Below are 18727 nucleotides of genomic sequence, written 5' to 3'. Positions count from 1 at the left end.
TCCCTCCATTGCAGCATGATGATGAAACTCTACCTGCCTCGCTAATGACTTAAACACAGTGCAAAGCCTTCATCAGCCATCAGTCATGTTTACACTCATGCACCTCCAGAGACCGGCGCGTTCCTTGATAAACGATGAAAGCAGCCTGTCTCCTCTTCCCTCTCTTAGTAGAAGTGGAGCAGATGGAATTATGGCTCATGGAAAAGCAGCTCGCTACTTCAGGGACAGTAAGCCGGTGGGAAAGCAGCCCTCTTGTAGCACTGTAAATATTGTAAGGTATCACCACAGCATAGGAGCACAGGTGACTGAATAATTAATAGGAGCCGTGTCTCTGACAGAAATACTTTGGAGGCCATTAGCTGTGCTACCTGGCCGGTGAGAGCATATTTGTCAAAAGAAAGTAATGCCGGGGTGGTGATTGATTCCCCGTGGTTGCCAGGTTAGAGGCAGCGTGCCTGTGTACATTAATATCATGTGGCATCTATTAGATAGGTGACTTCCTCAACTTGTCCAGCCCGCTTGCCTCAGCAAAGAGCGGCCTATCAAAATTTAAATTGTCATCATTAATTGCTGGTGCTCAGGGAGTATCTTGGAGCACCACGTCTGCTTCTTCTGCTGTAACTAAGTCTCCTGCACACACACACACATGCACACACACACACACACACACACAGATGTCCTCATGTACAGTACACATTGTGCAAAAAAAAAAGACAAATTTAAAATTTTCTTATTGATTTCCTCCCCCATGCCCTGAAGTACAAAGTCAATAGAAGAATGTGTGTGCATGAGTCCTGTGAAAAGCACAAATAACGTCAGAGACCATATTTCTTTATTGCATATTATTTTTGTTTTGTTTTGTTTCAAACACACTTCTACAGAGTGAACGAAAAAGTATGAAAGCACAGCCATGGTTTCTTTTCTTTGCAAAGCAATAAGTTCAAACGCAAATGGTCCAGCATTTGCATAGCAACCTGGAAGCCCTTTCACATTTGAATAATTTCTAATTTCTATGCTTTCAGTCTTGGTCAATTCACCATATTTGCAAGTTCTGAGAAGAAATGCTAAATTACATGGAGAATAATGCAGTTATATATAGCCTACCTATATACATTGTGAGTTAACCCATTTGATGAGTCAATAGATTTTTATTTGTTTTAATTCTTTCTAATGGACATTTTCCTCAGGTTGTTCTTCTTCTCCTAGACACTTCTTGAGGAAGGTAAGGTTGCTTATCTCAACGCAACACCTTTTAAGAAATGCAGTCTTAGATGAAATATGAGCTGTTATTGCCTCTCTTAAAGGGTGCAGTCATAATGTCCTGTGGCAGAGCCTGAAGTGCAGGCAGGGATGTCTCTGTGAATATCTTTGTCTTCACTCAGACCCAGGCCTCCATTCAATGAATAAAAATCAGGGTCAGCTCTGTTGTAGCAGAGGACACATTATGAAGCATTAAGCATTAATTCGTTCAATTTCATATTATCTTGGAAGCTAATTATAGCAAAACACTGGTTTAAATGAGACTTTTATCATTCATATCACGACAGGGCACAAATGACTGACGTGTGGAGTAAAAACAGATGGCATTGGCCGATAGCAACCACCTTTCCACCTGCAATCAACAAGGTTTAATTATGTGTGTTCATGGTTTGATTAAGTTAAAAAATCATTTTCACTGTTTACATGTATGGCACATGCGGAACGAATCAGAAAAAGGTGTGGTGAGAGATGCATTTAGCCACCTTAATGATAGAATATCACAGTAATGCATGTCACATCCATATGGAAATGCATTTTCCAGAGCAGATCTAATCATAAAATCCCTGCAATTCACACAGCTGGCATGCAGTTTGGATAGTAGCATGCCTGTCAGAGTGGATTGTCTAGATTATTGCAGTGTTTACTGTCAATGGAAATATATGCCCGGTACATTTGGCAGAATTGACAATAAAACTGACTTTGAATATACAGAAGCAGAATAATGACAACTAGCATACATGAATGGTTGTCTGTTTATTTTTATTTTTTCGAGAAATCTGGTTTCAGTCTGTGTACAGGCAACACATTTAAATCCCATGTGTATATCCGACCCAATCATATCCATATATGTCTGTATACAAAATACTTGTCATTGCCTGGGCTAAAGAAAAACAGCGCTGTCTGGTCGTCACTGCCAGATATAGATGTGGTCAGACAGTCTGAGATGCAGCCTCAATGTAAACAAGAAGAGCTGGAGGTGAAAGCAGGAAGTCATGGACTGTTACAAGGGCTGGTTCGCATTGCTTTCAGTCAGGAGAATGCTGTGAGGTGACCTCATACTTAACAGTTTTAGCAATCAAATGTCAAAAATCCACACAGATGTCACAATTTACAAGGAAAGCCGTTTAGATGTAATGTAAAAAAGAAAGGAAAGGAAAAAAAGAGGCTATATTTTTGTGAACTAGAATCAAAAACAAAAAAGATAAAAATAAGATACAATCTGGTTTCTGTTATTTGAATTTAATGTGGATATCCATACATAATGCACGTGCACATGGAATTAAGTAAGGACAGAACAGAGGGTTTTGGTGCTATTGTCAACAACATAATCTCAAAAGTCAAATCTTGAGAAGAGGTCGGCTGCTTTTTAAGTGTGTTGTCTCAGTACCACTTTGTCTGCAAATGCATGTTTTTTGTCAATTAAACCAGTGTACTCACATGTCAAAGAGGCAGAGGAAACATTGAATGATTTATTTATCTATTAGCAAATTGTTGATTACAATAACAAGGCAGGTGAATCTTTACCAATAAAAATAATCCATACCTGGATTTGGGGCCACACATATTTGCTAACTGCAATGTGGAAAAAAAAAAAGTTTCATAGACTTCTCTACATTTTACACATATTCTCTACATATTTACCAGCCTTGCATTGTTCTTTGTGAATATAAATGTATGTTTCTTTATTCTAGGACACAATAAAATATAACTAATAGTTCAGCTATAATTTTCTATTCAAGGCTGAAAATGATACCAACACATATTTAGCATGACAACATAAACAATTTACCACATATAAATACATGCTTATTTGGCTCTTAGAAATGGTAATTATTTAATCCATTACCAATTAACCAATTACCATTATCCAACACCTGCTTCAGATCATAATATGTAGTGTACCATTATCCAATTAGTTTTATATTAATATGCTTTAAAGAGATGTAGGGTGTAGGAGGAAGGCAGAGGGGGCGGAGTGGTTAGAGAGGCTCTCCATCAGCCGCACATCCCAGCTTTAAGGCTCTGTGTGGGCCACCAGACACCTGCATGAAGTGTCCTCATCCAACAGGCAGACGACATGCCGGATGCTGTAACATGGCCTGTGACCTTCCCATGAAAAATGTCATAATTACCATCTGCAACCGTGAGAATGTTCTTACACACCATTTTATTTCGGTAAATATAATCTACAACTATCATTGTAGATTGTAATTAAAGAGCAAGAGTCAACCCATTAGTTTTTGTTCTGGAATGAACGCTGCTGCGATCCATTGAAGAATTTCACATTCAGTCAAGTGGCTGGCCCATCAAGGGCAAAACGAGCAGACTATTACTATTAGCAATTTAAAACTTTTCCTTTAAGCAACATTATCAGAAATTGCTTTAGACTGCCTTTATATTAATAGCAACCCATCTGTGTAAATACATGGAGAGCAGTCAGTGTTGAAGACTGGCTATTTTCAGTGAAAAAGCTCCATAAACCCGCTGCACACACTACCTGCCCAGCACCAAACAACAGACAAAGTTAGCAACTAGCTTGGTGGTTAGCCTAGCTTAGGCGAACATTTTATATCTTCTATTTCAGGGTTCAAATTTCGAAAGGGGGGGGGGGGTGGGGTCTGTAGGTTAAAACTGTGAGTTTAAAATGACCTGGTCTCCAAGGATTTTGTTTTAGTCATGGTTTAAGGGTTGTTATCTGAACAGCTGCAAGGGTCAATTTGTCAATCATGATTGCATATTCCCTAAAACCTTCTCTAAACATGAACTGAAACCTATGGGGTCTTTTAAGGTCCGGGACCAGCGAGTGAAGGAAAATTGTGCCTGGATTCAGCAGAGTTTCTGACCTACAGCCCAAGAGAGCAGACAGATAAGAGATCAATCAGTGGGTATTCTGGTGAGGTTGTTCTTTATTAGTGAAATTCTGATTAAATCTTTGTGTTACCAAATGGTATTCAGCTGACAGAGCTGAGCTGGTGTGGAGAGATAGCCTCTATAGATCTTCAGGGGTACTGGAGATGGAGGTATCTGTATGCCCTGTGTGCCTGTATTTTCCTGATAATGTAAGCACAGCTGAATCTGGATGTGGCTCAAATGTTGCCCTTGCCTTTTTGATTCCAAACTTTCTGTGCTTTTTTCTCAAAGATTCCTCTGCATTGCATAAAACTGTGTTTTAGTAAAATTGTTGAAACTGCAGTTCTTAAAGGGCTTCATGTGGAAGACTTTTAAAGCTGCATCTAGTGTTGTATTGGCGAAAATAATCGTGCTTAAAGTTCGGTTCATCCAAATCACAAAAAATATTTTCTCACTTACCCCCTTGCATTATGAGCCACACAGATCGTCCTGGTTTCGTCTGCTGAGCAGTGAGTTTTACAGTCTCTCCATCACTAATGACAATCCACAGATTTCATGGACCAATAGGACCTTTGTTGAGAGGGAAACACTTCCAATAACTGCTGTTGATTTACACAAATGAAATACTGTACTGGGGTGGCAGCAGAAAGAGATGGCTATGGCAGAATCTCCACCTATAAAACTGCAACATCTGTTGTTTTTTTATGATAAAGACCATTTGTAAAGGTGAAGATAATTTAGTATTCAAGAAGTATGACAGAATTTGATCCGACCAATATTGACTCATCATTTAATTTCACCAGTGGTGGAAGAAGTACTTTTACTTGAGTAAAAGTATAAATGCCCCAGTGTAAAAATACTACAAGTAAAAAAAATCCTTCATTTAAAATCTGAATTACATCAAAATGTTATTAAATTATCAAAACAAAAGAATTCGTTCTGCAAATATAAAACAGCCACTGTGACTGATATATTATTAGATTGTAACTGATGCATTAATGTGTGAGTAGCATCTTATTGTTGTAGGTGGGTGACGTGGAGCAAGTTTCAATTACTTTTTATACATAGTTATTTTAGTCCTGTAAGTCCTTCGAAATTGTACTGAAGTCATGAGAACTTAACTAAATGTATTAAGTTATTTTACCACTGCTGAAGTTTATTCACAACCACCTAGAACAAAAATTAAAAAAAATTTCCAAGAAACTAAAGCATAAAATAGGGTAAAATTTCACAGCGGGTGCCCTTCCCTCTGGCCATCATGCCCTGAAAAAAATTGTACACCCTATGGCCGCCATGGCCTTTTTGCCCATGGTACTGTCAAAATCTTGAGGCTGCTTTAAAAGCATCACTGCAGCAGTCCTTGGAGCTATTTCTCTCTCATTCACTATGCACACAACCTGTGTACTGATTCCTGAAAGGAGCTGCTCTACTTGTGTAACAATATTCTGTCTCAAACTTCTCAAACTTACTGCAGATCTTGCGCAGAGATGATAAATCACAGTCTAATTATCTTGTTTACTTCCTACTGCTGCCAACACTTAACACTTATTATGCAAGTTGTCCATTCATGTATGTCATGCTGCAATATCATAAATGATCTCAGAATGGTAGAAGCTGAAGCAAGGATAGTCCTTGTCAACAGGACACAGTCAAGCCCACAAAAATGACAAAAAACTATAGATACAATATTTGAACTTAACAGTGCAAAATGATTCATGTGAGTTTGACACATGAAGACTGTTCTTTCATTCTGCTGCTGAAAGTGAGAAGTTTCTATGAAATGGGTAAAAACTCCAGCAACACTTGCAGAACGTATGTTTGCTAATGTGTTGCCAGAGTTTTGACCTCTGGACTTTTTTCCTTGCTCCATGCACCTTGGAAATAAGTGAAGTTGTGTCAGTTATAATTTACTATTTTCATGTTATTCTTGTGTTATTTCTTCTTATCATGTAGGTATTTAATTTGTAGGAATCAAATCACTCATTGGCCTTTGTGCCCTAAACATTTTTGTGACACCGAAGGCCAAATGGCCTTGCCCCTAAAATGTGGAAATTCCTGGTCTGGTGTCAAATGAAAAATGTCTACTTGTATCTGGTAACATATGCCTGCATCTGTGACGCTCCTGCTGGTTCTCAGAGGAGCTTTATTCAAGCATGTGACTGAAACCAAGAGCTTGTCTTTCTCAGCTGCACAGTCAAGGAGTCCCTCACCTGAAGTCTGAGCCATGATCCACGTTTGTATGTGACAATGGAAGATCTAATAAAACACGCACAGGACTGATTTACCACCAAGGGTTAGGGTTACAATGACAAGGCTCCATCAGCGTTGTGCGGTCGACACTATGTGAGCCTGTCGCTCAAGGTCAAAACTTGTTATTTCAATTTGAGTATTTCTCAGTTATAAAAAATGTTTGATTCCTTCAAAGATGTGTGTTTGTTTTCGTGCAACAGATGAATTCAAGGTAGTTGCTCTGAAAATTCAACATTCCTGCGGTGCATTCAAAGGACATACAGATTGCTTTTTTCTCATGAAAGACTTATTATTACCGTTACTCTTCAAATGCAGCCACCAAAGAATTTGTCAGAATGAGCTATGATTAATTCATGCCATAACCCCAGTACTCTGTAATATATTTGTTTGGCACTTTATCTATCCTTCCCTCCTTTAGTGGAAAGATGATACAGCCTTGAGTTAGCACTTCCTTATTACTGTCAAAGCAGCATGAAGAAACTGCACTTTGGTGAGCCCAGTTGGAAACAAGTGATAGCAGTTTAAATTTTAATTATATGAGAGTGAAGTTAATTTCTTCACCCACACATTTTACAGTCAGTAAACTTCACAGTCTTCTGCAACGGTGACAAATGTACATTCGATGGGGAAATTTTAAAGGGGACAAAATAAACTGTGATCTACATCATGATGTGGTCTACTTTGAGTTTCCTGTCATCACTTCCTGCAGAAATTTTCCAGCACCTGGACACCTGATATTAACTTAAGGGACATAAAGTACAGTTATACAGCCAAAAAGTGAAGACAGAGTCATTGTAGCTTTGGTTTACTCATGAGGTGATAGAGTGGAAAATTCGTAGGCTATTTTATGCATGTGGGTTGCCTTCTTGTTAACGCACATAAGCACAGATGTGTGCGCTTGCCCATGTACATGTTGTGTGTGTGTGTGTGTGTGTGTGTGTGTGCACCTACATGTGCAGGAGCATGTTCACACATTAATACTGTGTCAGTGCCTGTGTGAGTCTCTCTGTCAATGTGTCCTTTTCAAGTTTTTTTGTACACAAGGCATGTTTGGCTGTAGGAGTTCGCTTATCCGTGTTTGCCCTCCTACGTGTGAGTGAGCGTGTGTGTTTGAAATACGGCGCCCGCTGCGGGCGTGTTGGCGGTGGGATGGGTAAAACGCAGAGGTCAGCTATCACTTTGAAACATGCTGGTCCTTATCTCTGTCACGAGGCCTAATAGAGTAATGAATCAACATAAAGCCCGGGACTCTCCTGAATGGACCACTGCCTCCTCCTCCAGCAACACTTGTGCTTTGCTTCGACTACAGTTACTGCCTCAGTAAGCATCTTTTGCCCTCCACCGTTGTTTATGGGTGGTTTTCAAAAGTCCCTGAATTGTGACTACTGCCAGAGGTGTATTCACACATGAGCAGCACCGCCACCTCATCTTACAGTAAGCCACTATGAAATAACCCCCGACCATGAGCAAATGGGATGGAGGGTGTTTTTGAAGGGGAAGGTAAAAGGCTGCAAAAAGAAAAGCAGTGTATTTGTGATCACCTTGTGACCTCATCTCATGACTAGTGCAAATTCACTTACTACATCTATCACAGAAAAAAAGAAGGGAAAAAAACGTGATTCACAGCAGTTTGGTTGATGATTTCAATTGGCGGAAAAAAAATGAGACCTATTATTAGATGTTCAAAGCTTCCACTCGCTGCTGTTTAGCCTGTAGCTCTTTGAGTGGCAACTCTAGTGAATATGTGTCTCATGGTATCATTCGTTAGCCCATTGATGATGATTGTTGACTCATTGTAGGCGACACAGTTTCAATCAATTTGCCTCCTTTATTGAGAGATGCAGTTCCCTTAAATATTCACACAGCATGTAAAGCTTTATACAAAGAACTCTACGATACGATTGTGTAATCCAGTTTGGGTATTCTCTGTCATTACCCTGACTGCAGTAATTTACAACAGCTGGTGCAGGTAGGAATGTAAAAGTATTTGTTTATGACAATTAGAATTGAGCAAGATGTCTGGAACGAGAATGTAGGCACTGGTTTTGCAATGTGTAGGACCTGCAATTTGCAAGATGAGATCATGTCTTCTGGCTCAGTTCTGCACATTTTACAAATCAAAACAATACACCTGCTACAGCCCTGTAATGGACTTACACTTTTCTAGTCTTACAGACCGCTCAAAGCACTTTACAATACTTGCCACATTCACCCATTCAATCACACATTCATACATCACACACACACACACATACACACACACACACACACACACACACACACACACTTACACTAATGGCTCAGCCATCAGGGGCAACATGGGGTTTAGTATCTTGTCCAAGGATGACAAACAGCCTGGAGGAGCTGGGTATGGAACCACCGACCCTCTAACTAGTGGACAACCCGCTCTACCTCCTGAGCCACAGCTGCCCAGTAGGACTGGCAAATATCCCCCCCTCTTCCCACACTGCAATTTCCCAATCACATCTGAGCAAGTTTTTGGATTTCTCCAGCGTCCATGGGGCTGTATAGTAGGAGACATAAGCATGTGGATGACGGTGTCTTTGCAAAGCCTTTCCTAAACCAGAAACACAAAAGTGTAATTAATGTGGTGATGCTGTGTTTATCTGCTCTATAAACTCAAGGATGGTTTACTGAAGGGGCACGGAGGATCTGGCACAAGGGTGCCCTGACCTCTCAGGTCCCTGGGCCAGAATCTAAACTTCTTGTTTGAGCTCATTTAAAACACAAAATGACCACAGAGACACACAAAACAGCTATATAGGAGGAGTGTCTGCACCCAGAGGCTCATTTTCTCATAATCTGTCCATGCGTAAAGTGCGATCGTTGGCAGTCCGACTTACCAGCTCACTACCTAATAATTGAGCATCACAGGGACAGCAACAGTAACTAAGGATGGAAGCAATTAGCAACTGGTCAGTTTTTGACTTCTGACTTTGCCACAATTTGCAATCTTCAAGTAAGTCATACTTAAATTACTTTCAATTTATCTTAAATTCTTCATGTTTTTTAATCTTCATCGATACATGGAGAGGGCTGTGTCCACACTGACGGACACTTTGGGAATGAAAAATTGCTCCTGGCTTTTGACACCCCTAATCTTCCTCACAGTCCTTCCTCCCACACAGCCCAAGATATTTGATTAATAAGATGCATAAAAAATTGAAAAGAAGCCGCTCAAGTTTGAAATGAGCTATTGCAGAATCAGTCAGTTGTCACTAAAATCAAGCAAATAATTAAATATATTTAAATTTAATTAGTTATGTATTATTATTATTAGTATATTCTACAATGTCCTGAGAGAAAACATGAGATAAAATCCATGTGAGTATGACGCTCATCAGCACCATGGCTCAACTGTAAACCCCAGACCTCCTGCACACGTGGTCATAGCCATGTGACCATGTTGAATTAATGATGGTTACACCAGTGTCATTCCTTACACAGACTATGACGGAAAAAACACAACAGAAAGTGACATAGATGACATTGTGGCCATAAAACATAATAGACAGACAGTTGACATGACAAAGTGTATTTTAAATGAGATTTGAGCTGTAGATTGAATTATATTGGATATGTTGTGGTTAGTGTGTGTGTGTGTGTGTGTGTGTGTGTGTGTGTGTGTGTGTGTGTGCGCATAGGAGGATGTTCTAAAATGAGTCATTAACATACAAAAATAATGTTAATAATAATAATAAATAATGATACCAATGATATAGATTATATATTAACATAATGACCCATGATATAATACTATAATAATATGATATAATGCCATAATATATAATAATGATAATCATGATGATAATTATATTATTATTATTATCATTATTATATTATTATATATTATTATTCCTTTGGTACACACCTGACATTGTACAACAGTGTTACCAGCTGAATTGAACCAGAGCAAAGACACAGATACACCAGTTTGCTTAAACTGCATGAAGCAGTTCAGATATGAACTCCATATGATATGTGTTGCTTGCTCCTTAAGCACCAGCTCCCCATATGGATCCAACATCTGATCACTCCTATCTTGGTAATCACCCTAAGGGGTTCACGTGAGCTAATTCATACCAGAGAACTACACCATCTGCTTTTCATACATTATGCTTTTAGTTCCACTACTTTACCTGCACTACTGTGGTTTTTTAATGAGGCTATTTTTAGCTCATATAAGGCACAAGCACATATGCATCATTCCTGGCCTGTGGTCATACTCGATGTCATGGCATGTGCTGAGTAAGTCCCTGCTCATTCAGTCTGCGTGATGATGCTTTCATGATACAGGCTTGTATCTAAAAGTAAACCTTGGCGCAAACCAGCAATGTTGCCAGTCTTCAAAGAGAATACATTAACCAATTTCCATTCACTTTGAAATGCAGGTTCTCTGTGTTTAAATTCTGCAGCTGCTCATAGTGAGAGTAGAGTGAATTTTTTTTCCCCTTTTTTTTCATATCAAAAGAAAATGGCTGCCCTCAAAGAGAACATATACTCTATTCCCACTCCCTTTTTCTCTTTCTTTCACTTTCACTTTCTTTCTCTCCAGTGCATTTTAGAGCAGTTGAACAACAGTTAGTATTTTCTTTTCTCAGTTTTGTACAGAGATATAAATTTGAGCAAGAGCTAGACTCTAATGTAGCTTTAAGTAATTGATATGTGCAGTATATCAAGGGCTGACTGAGGTGATCCAACACCAAATCAATACAAGACTTCGTCTTTATTTGACAGACATATTCCAGTCTTTAAAGCTACTCCAATCAATATTTTTCCATTAATAATGGATCAAAATATAATGGATAATACATGGATGTTGGTCATAGTGTTGAACCCAAAGAGAATTATCACCTGATTCTTCTGTTCCCTTCAGCTGTGTGGCACATTTTATCAAAAACCCCTTTTTCCACTGGTCAAATAAACCTGCTCAGACCTGCTAACATTTGGTTTTTTGTGACAATGGAAAAGATTACAATCGGCATTCACACCCAGTTCAATGACTCTGCAGTGGACGTGGGTATTTATTAGCCCCGATCGGCACTGATGTAAACACAACACCTGTGTGAACATGCTGTCTGTGTGTGTGAGAGACAGGTTTGTTCCCTACTTTGGGTCCAGTTTTCTTGCTGTTAGGGAATACCCTTATTTGCTTTCTCCACTAGAGTTAGATAAGAGGATTGATACCACTCTCATCTGTATGAAGCTATTGCCAGCAACCAGTTAGCATTAGCCTTGCTCAGTCAAAAAGACTGAAATGCTTTATTCCAAAGTCAAACCAAATAACAGAGTTTTTGTTCAGTGTCAGTGTCGGTTTGGATCTCTGCGATGTTTGATGACCAATTTCCCACTGGCTGACATACAGTAAAGGGTGTTTCCACTCCTACATTGCCTCTCTAAGACTAAAAGGATAGTGTTACGGGAGCACCACATGGTCACAGCTCACAACATGCAATGGAGGCCTTACAATGTGCACAGCTCCTGTTGCTGAATTTTGGTGGCACATCTGAGGAGTGGCATTCGGAGGGTTGATGAGTGCTCGCAGCATGATGCTCAGATTTGTCCTTCCCTTCTTGGCTGTGACGTCCCTGAGAAGAATTACAGAGATGGCTTAACATGAGGTTGATGCTTAGAACAGCACCACTTAGCCCTTATCAAACTCAACGTTGCCTTTGAGAGGGGAATATAATGCTTCCAGTTTGATTGTTTTGTTTTGCCTCTCTCTTTAACTCAGAAGAGGCATGCAGTTTGGCATGCACATGCGTTGGCTTCTCTCTGCAGAGCAGACACGTATAAATCCTTTTACACGCAATCCTGCCAAACTACCCTGTAGGCAGGCTTTGCATTTGAAATGTACAATTAGTTATCCCTGTTTGGTTTGAATGCAACATTTCTGAAACAGCAGGCCCAGGGGCAACACACGCAGAATGGCAACAGCGACCCCATACATTGTACCTCCTTGTTGTTTATTCTCCGTCGTGTTTTCTGTCTAGCTCTCCCCTTTCATTCTTATTTTCACTCTCCTTTCTCTCTTTCTCTCATATCCCGAGATGAACTGGAGAGCTCGAACCGTCACCCGGAGGGGGGCATGAGGTGCGTCTGCAGTCTTGTCTTTATGGAGCCTTCATTCACTGCAGTATGTGTTTTGGCAGAAGCATAAACATGCGCTCCCCGAGCTTCCCGGTCAGGGTTGAGGGAGTAGATGGGATAAACTGAGGTACTTCATTTAATCAGCAGGGCCAGCGGCATGCTGTAAAGCCAGCTGTTGGCCAGTGGCGGGTGGGGGCAAAAATCTGCTTGTATTACCTGCTTCTGGCACTGACCCCTAGCGTGCCCCCTCGCTGTGCCTAATCTACAAAGACATTAATACAGGCAGGGCTGGCGCACAACAACGCTGTTAGGGGAGGCTTTTTAATCTCACTAAGTGTTCTGCTGGCAAATGGAGAGCTTTTTTTGTAAACTCCACATGAAGGATTAAAATCTAGTTCAACATGCTAAATGGTGATGCACTGGGAATTCATATATAGCCCTGTGTTTGTGATCTATTTTTTGAGTTTCCTTTTTTTTTTTTTTTTTTTTCTCCACAGCCTCCTACAAGGAGGGAAAGCTGCATGGAAATTCTCTGCTGCTTCCAATTATTTTTTACTCCTCTTACCTTTATGTATACATGTCCCCAAAAATGTACAAAATATGGTTTACACTGGCAAAAGTAAGTGAATCCATTCGAATTACCTGTATTTAAATTTGGCTTATGGCGGGGGCACCCTTGTAGCTCCCCTGGTAGAGTGCGCACCATGTGCTAAGGCTGTATCTTTACCACGGTAGCGCGGGTTCTAGTCCGGCTGCATGTCATTCCCTCTCTCTCTCTCCCCTGACTTTCCTGTCTATCTCTACCATTGCTATAAAATATAGCAGAAAAAATTAAAGAACTTAAAAAATGTCATATGGTCAGACCTTTATCTATGATCTGTCCACAATTATCAACAAAAACGATATATTTTAACTACAGTGATAACAGTCATATTGTTCTTGTCCATATTGAATGAATCATTTAAACATCCACATTGTAGATTGGAGAAAGTATGTGAAGCTTTCAGCCAACGACATTAACAACAAAAGGCTCGATGGAGTCAGTTATCAAACCAGGAGTCCAATCAATGAAACAAGACTTGAGGTGTGGGTCAGAGCAATTTGACTTTTTGTGTTTGCTATTCACTGATGTGAACCATGCCTCCCAAAGGACTTCATATCAAGAGTTGTTGATTTGCATGAAGCTCAGAGGGTTACAAAGTCATCTCTGGCAGTTTAGATATTCATCAGTTCACAGTCACACAAACTGTGAGTAACTGCTGATTTAGTTCTGTGGCTGTTCTTCCCTAGAAGTGGGCGTCCAGCGAAGATGACTCTAAAAGCACAACGCTGAATGTTCAGTAATGTCACAAACAACCTCAGAGTAACAGCGAAGGGTTTAAAGGAGTCATTGGAGCTGGTTAACATCTTTGTGCATGAGACTACCACACACAAATCATGGTGCGTGCAGCATGGTGACCTGCTACAAACACCACAGAGAAAGCTGCTGCTCTCCAACACAAAAAACATAACTAAACGCCTGAAGTTTACCAAAGAACAGCTTGACTCCCCACAACAGTACTAAGAAAAAGTTTTGTGCATGAAACTAAAGCTGAAGAGATACATTCAGCCTGAAATGGACACTGCATACCAACATGAACACATCATCCCCATGGTGAAGTACGGGGGAGAGAGCATCGTGATTCTGGGCTGATTTGCTGCCTCTGGGCCTCGACAGCTCGACATAATGGAGGGAAAATGATGGTGGCTGTCCGCCAGCTGAAGCACATTAAAAGTTGGGTGATGCAGCAGGACAGTGACCCCAATCATCGAAGTAAATCTACTACAGATTGACTTCAAACAAAGAAAATCCTCCTTTTGGAGTCACCCAGTCACAGCCCAGACCATAACCCGACAGATATGCTGACCTCAAGAAAAAACATTACCACCAGACACCCTGAGAATATGGCTGAGCTGAGGCAGGTCTGTAGGAAGAATGGTCCAAAATTTCTCTTCAACTTGTTTGAGGTTATTGCTGCCAAAGGAGGTTTGACCACGTTTTCCACCAGCACTGAGAATGTTTGTGATGTACCTGAACAAATAAAATGATAAAGCATAATTTGCATTTGAACCTCACCTTCAACTGAGAAGTTTAAATTCTATATTTTTAAAAAAATCGACCAAACGCTGGGTTTTCATCTCTTGCAATATCGTTCCAATTAAATATCACGACGGATTTCCAGCATCTGCTAATTGCTTGGATGACTGTATCCACTGCAATAGTTGCTGTAGTATTTAATCAAAGGCGACGAGGGCTTCTGGTGCATGTCATGACGGAAAGGCAAATACCCTTAGCCGGTTGTCGGGCAGCAGCCACGTATCAGATTTTTGGGAGATAATGGTCTGCAATGTTTTTGGATATCATGTGACTACACAAGTCATGTCATGTGACTTAAACACAGGAAAATTCATTTTTGCCAAATATTACTTTGTCAAATATTTTTTGAAAAACCACCTGATGCCAGCGTATACTTTTTTTTTTTTGCAATATTTGAGATTTCTTTTTTGAAATTCACATATCCTTTATTCATTTATTTAGTTTGCAATTTTAAATAGCGCATTAAACAGGTTAATGGAAACATAGCTAATAACTGGCAAGGGTCCAGATGAAAATGAATAATTGAAATAGAGGAGGAGGTTTTAGCAGTGACAGAGTTGAAAAAAAAACCTGGTTTGTGTATAAAATATGAGGTTATCCAGATGAAAATAAAGATTTAAAAGTGTCTGTACAAAAGCTCTCATGGTTGTTTGAGCCAGCGCCTTATTTCAGCTCATCCCTTGCCAAAGTCACAAGCTTCAATATTAGATCATGAGGTGAAAATAACACCCATTCCTCAGCAGTCAAGCTTTACAAATGGACAAATATTACTGCAAATATTTGGATGCAGTTCGTATCCGTCCATAGAGCATTACCTGTTCATATCCAAATAATGTATTCACATTTTTATATCCCTACGGCATAGAGTGCCTGCTCTCCATAATGACAGTCTAAAGATTGTTCGGCAATTTTCTCATCTATTTAAATCCTAAAAATGTCTGACATGAAGCGTTTCCCTCATCTTAAGTGCCGATGATTACTGACCCCATGTAGGTATAAAGTTTCATTTTCCTTTTCATTTTCAGTTCACGGATGAAACTTACAGTGCCATTGTTTTGTGCGCCTCATTTTCAACACCACTCACACACGCGCACGCACAGCAAAGTAGCCAAAGTAACCGCTCATGCTTAACTGAATCGACTCCATGCTTTCTGCTCACATTTCCTCGAGGATACTTAGCTTATTCATGGCCTCTTATCCCCACAGAAAAAACACATCAGCAAGGAAATGAAGCCGACTGAGGGAGGAAAAAAAAAGAAAAAAAGAATTCCTTTATTTCTTATCAACAGGCGACAATGGGCAGAGTCAATGAACAAATCCTAAACTGTTTCACTTTGAGCAGGAGTGGAGCTCAGATTCGAGTGTGTCTGACTGACTGAGCCGCAGATATTAAACATTACTGAATCTTTCCAAAGACCAGGACTGCGGGCATCTGAAATTTGATACAGCTGATGAAAGCTGTGCTGAAAATTGGGGTGGGGGTGGCTTCAAATGTTTCAAATCTCTGGCCCGAAATGAATCTGGTTTTATCAGGTCACCGAAGCATTTCCATGGCAATCAGAAAAAAAAGGGCCTTAAACTGAAATCAAAGAGGATCACAGGGCCTCACAAAAAGCAGAACTTTCATAAAGCTGAAAGTAATCTTCACGAAACAGAACTCACATTGAACCTATAGCAGGCTTCTGTGGGGGAAATGCCACCCCTACATATATACTTGCTGAAATTGGGGAAAAGAGCGAGCGAGTGAGAGTAATGCTGTATAATTGGTCTGAGGTTGAAAGGAAGCGAGTCCAGAAGCGAGCACATACGTTGTTTAAATGAATCAAACGTGATGAAAGGCAAGCGCATATTTTCAAAGACATACATATTTTAATTGGAGTCCTCAGAAGTAGCTTTCATCTCCTCTTCTTCTTATTCATGTTCTTTCATTAGCATGGCATAAAGACACCTCACAAGGTGTGCAGTGTTGACAGCAATCCGAGTAGTAATCATATGACATCCCATACAATAAAAACTTTTTTTTGGTCCATCTTTGCCACCTAAAGGTCTTATATTTTTCTGCGGGAGTGGATAAAGTGGAAGTCCTTTGACCTGCTGATGTGAGCGCACAAGTGGATGTGCATGTATGAAAAAATAGGAATCTCATTAAGCCTTGGCGCAATTTCTGTCAAAAACTGTTCTCTGAACACGTCATTTGGACTCAATTATTGTTCTTTTTAAGCAGCCTTTCAGCGTAGTGACTGCTATTTCTCTATTCATCCAAATGCCACAGCTGATAAAGGAGCACAGTGGAGCAGCAATAACAGCTGAAAATCATTCATTCTCATCAATGCCAGAGCAGGCGCTTTCTAAAAAAGGAGTGCGAGGAAAGCAATCAGTGGTTGCTTGTGAAGTGTGATTCCTGCAATGTCACAGTTCAAAATAAATGAAATTGGTCATGCTAAAATCTTCTTTCAACACTAATCTGTGTGTTGCTGTAAGAAAAAAAAAAAAAAAAAGAAAAGTGCTCCAATTCCACAATTCAGTCAAGAGGAATTAGTTTGGGAGCTTGATCGAGTCGGAAAGATTTTGACTATGCTGCAAAACTGAAAGATTTTCTGCAGCTCTTTGCAGGCTGATGAAAATGCATGTGACATGTTCACACATGCGCACATACTGTATTTTATGGACACAATGTTACAGGCACAGATTACCACATACAGGCCTGCATACAATATCTTTTTTTTTTAATTAGTGGAGGAATTTATACAGGTAACCGATAGAGTTACAGTAGATGATTTCTGAGTCCATTAAAACAGTTTTAAACTTAAATGAGCATGTTGACATATTTCTGAAGCCAACATTAAAGACTAAGGCTGCAACTGGTGATTATTTGCAGTATTGCTTAATCTTTTAATGATTTATTTATGATGTTTGACTTTTCAATGTCAAAAAAAACTGTGAAAATGCCCTTTAAGGCCAAAGTAACGTCATCACATTACTTAATCTTCAAGGAAATCCGCTAATTGCTCAAATTTGAGAACCGACTAACCATCAAATATCAGGCATCTGCTGAAAGAATTATCCTCCTTGCAGCTCTAACAAGACTGCAAATGCAAAATGACAGTAGCAGTACATTTGCCACTCAGGATGCTCCAACATGCTCAAATCTTTTTGAAACTATAGAACTATCTTTTTCACAGTATTTCATTTACAAGGAGTCTGTTACTTTTTGTGGATAAAAAAAAATGTGTGAAATTACTGCATGGTTCTCTGTGGAGTTGTTAACCACTCATGGTGCCACAGAGCATGTCCCTTATAAACAGCCTGTAGGTCCATATGCACTGCCGTATTAGCAGTAATAATAAAAACAATGCACACACTGTTTATACTGAAAAACCTGGGTTGGTTTATTATGAAAACGCCACAAGCAGAGGGAGTCACCTGATGTTAGCTATAATACAGTTGGGTAGCATCAAAATAAAATGTAACTCACCATCAGAAAGCCCTGTTATCTTTGGGTCATCATCCAATCAGCAGTGCAGAAGAGATTTTTACAACATGAAGCAGGGATATTAATGATTAATGCATTCATATGTCACAGATTATTACAAACTTGTACACATTATTGTTAGTAGATTCTTGTCGCTGTGAGATTGCCAAGTAACCAGCGGAGATTTCAGGAAATCAATATGCCTTGCTAAAAATAGTTTCAATAGTAGAAATGTTTTACTTTACTATCTAGTGATACTTACAGGAAATAGACACAAGGTCATTTTATGGGTGGAGGGAAGTTAGGGTCATTCTCTCTGCTGATCAGGACAATGAGCTTGAGGAGAGTCAGGAAGAGATGATCTGGTTTGAGAGACAGTTAGGAGGTCAGGGGTCAGTCAGCAGACACACACACACACACACACACACACACACACACACACACACACACACACACACACACACACACACAGGCTAATGCTGCTGTTTGATGAAAGCTGGTGCAGAGGGGAAATTCCACACTTCGATGACTTTAAAGCTTTTAACTGTGATCAGTTTGAACCGTTTGTTTTCAAAATAAAAACAATGCACATATTGCTTGTTTTCCTCATTCCACTTATCATATGTAGGGAAAGTGCCTTGAGATAA

At 39.8% G+C, this 18727-nt stretch overlaps 1 long non-coding RNA gene across 1 annotated transcript; it reads left to right on the top strand.

The window, feature by feature from the left end:
- Window positions 1-1035: 1035 nt before the first annotated feature.
- Window positions 1036-8204, top strand: LOC139626415 (uncharacterized). The gene is made up of 3 exons (XR_011692257.1): window positions 1036-1222; window positions 4049-4141; window positions 6297-8204. It is a non-coding gene; the product is annotated as an uncharacterized lncRNA (long non-coding RNA).
- The last annotated feature ends 10523 nt before the right edge of the window (window positions 8205-18727 follow it).

This window comes from Trachinotus anak, unplaced genomic scaffold, assembly GCF_046630095.1.
Source record: "Trachinotus anak isolate AG129_WGS33_773 ecotype Australia unplaced genomic scaffold, CSIRO_AGI_Tana_v1 ptg000010l, whole genome shotgun sequence".
Taxonomy (NCBI): domain Eukaryota; kingdom Metazoa; phylum Chordata; class Actinopteri; order Carangiformes; family Carangidae; genus Trachinotus; species Trachinotus anak.
The sequence above is the reverse complement of the archived record's forward strand: the minus strand, read 5'-3'. Positions and strand labels throughout refer to the sequence as shown.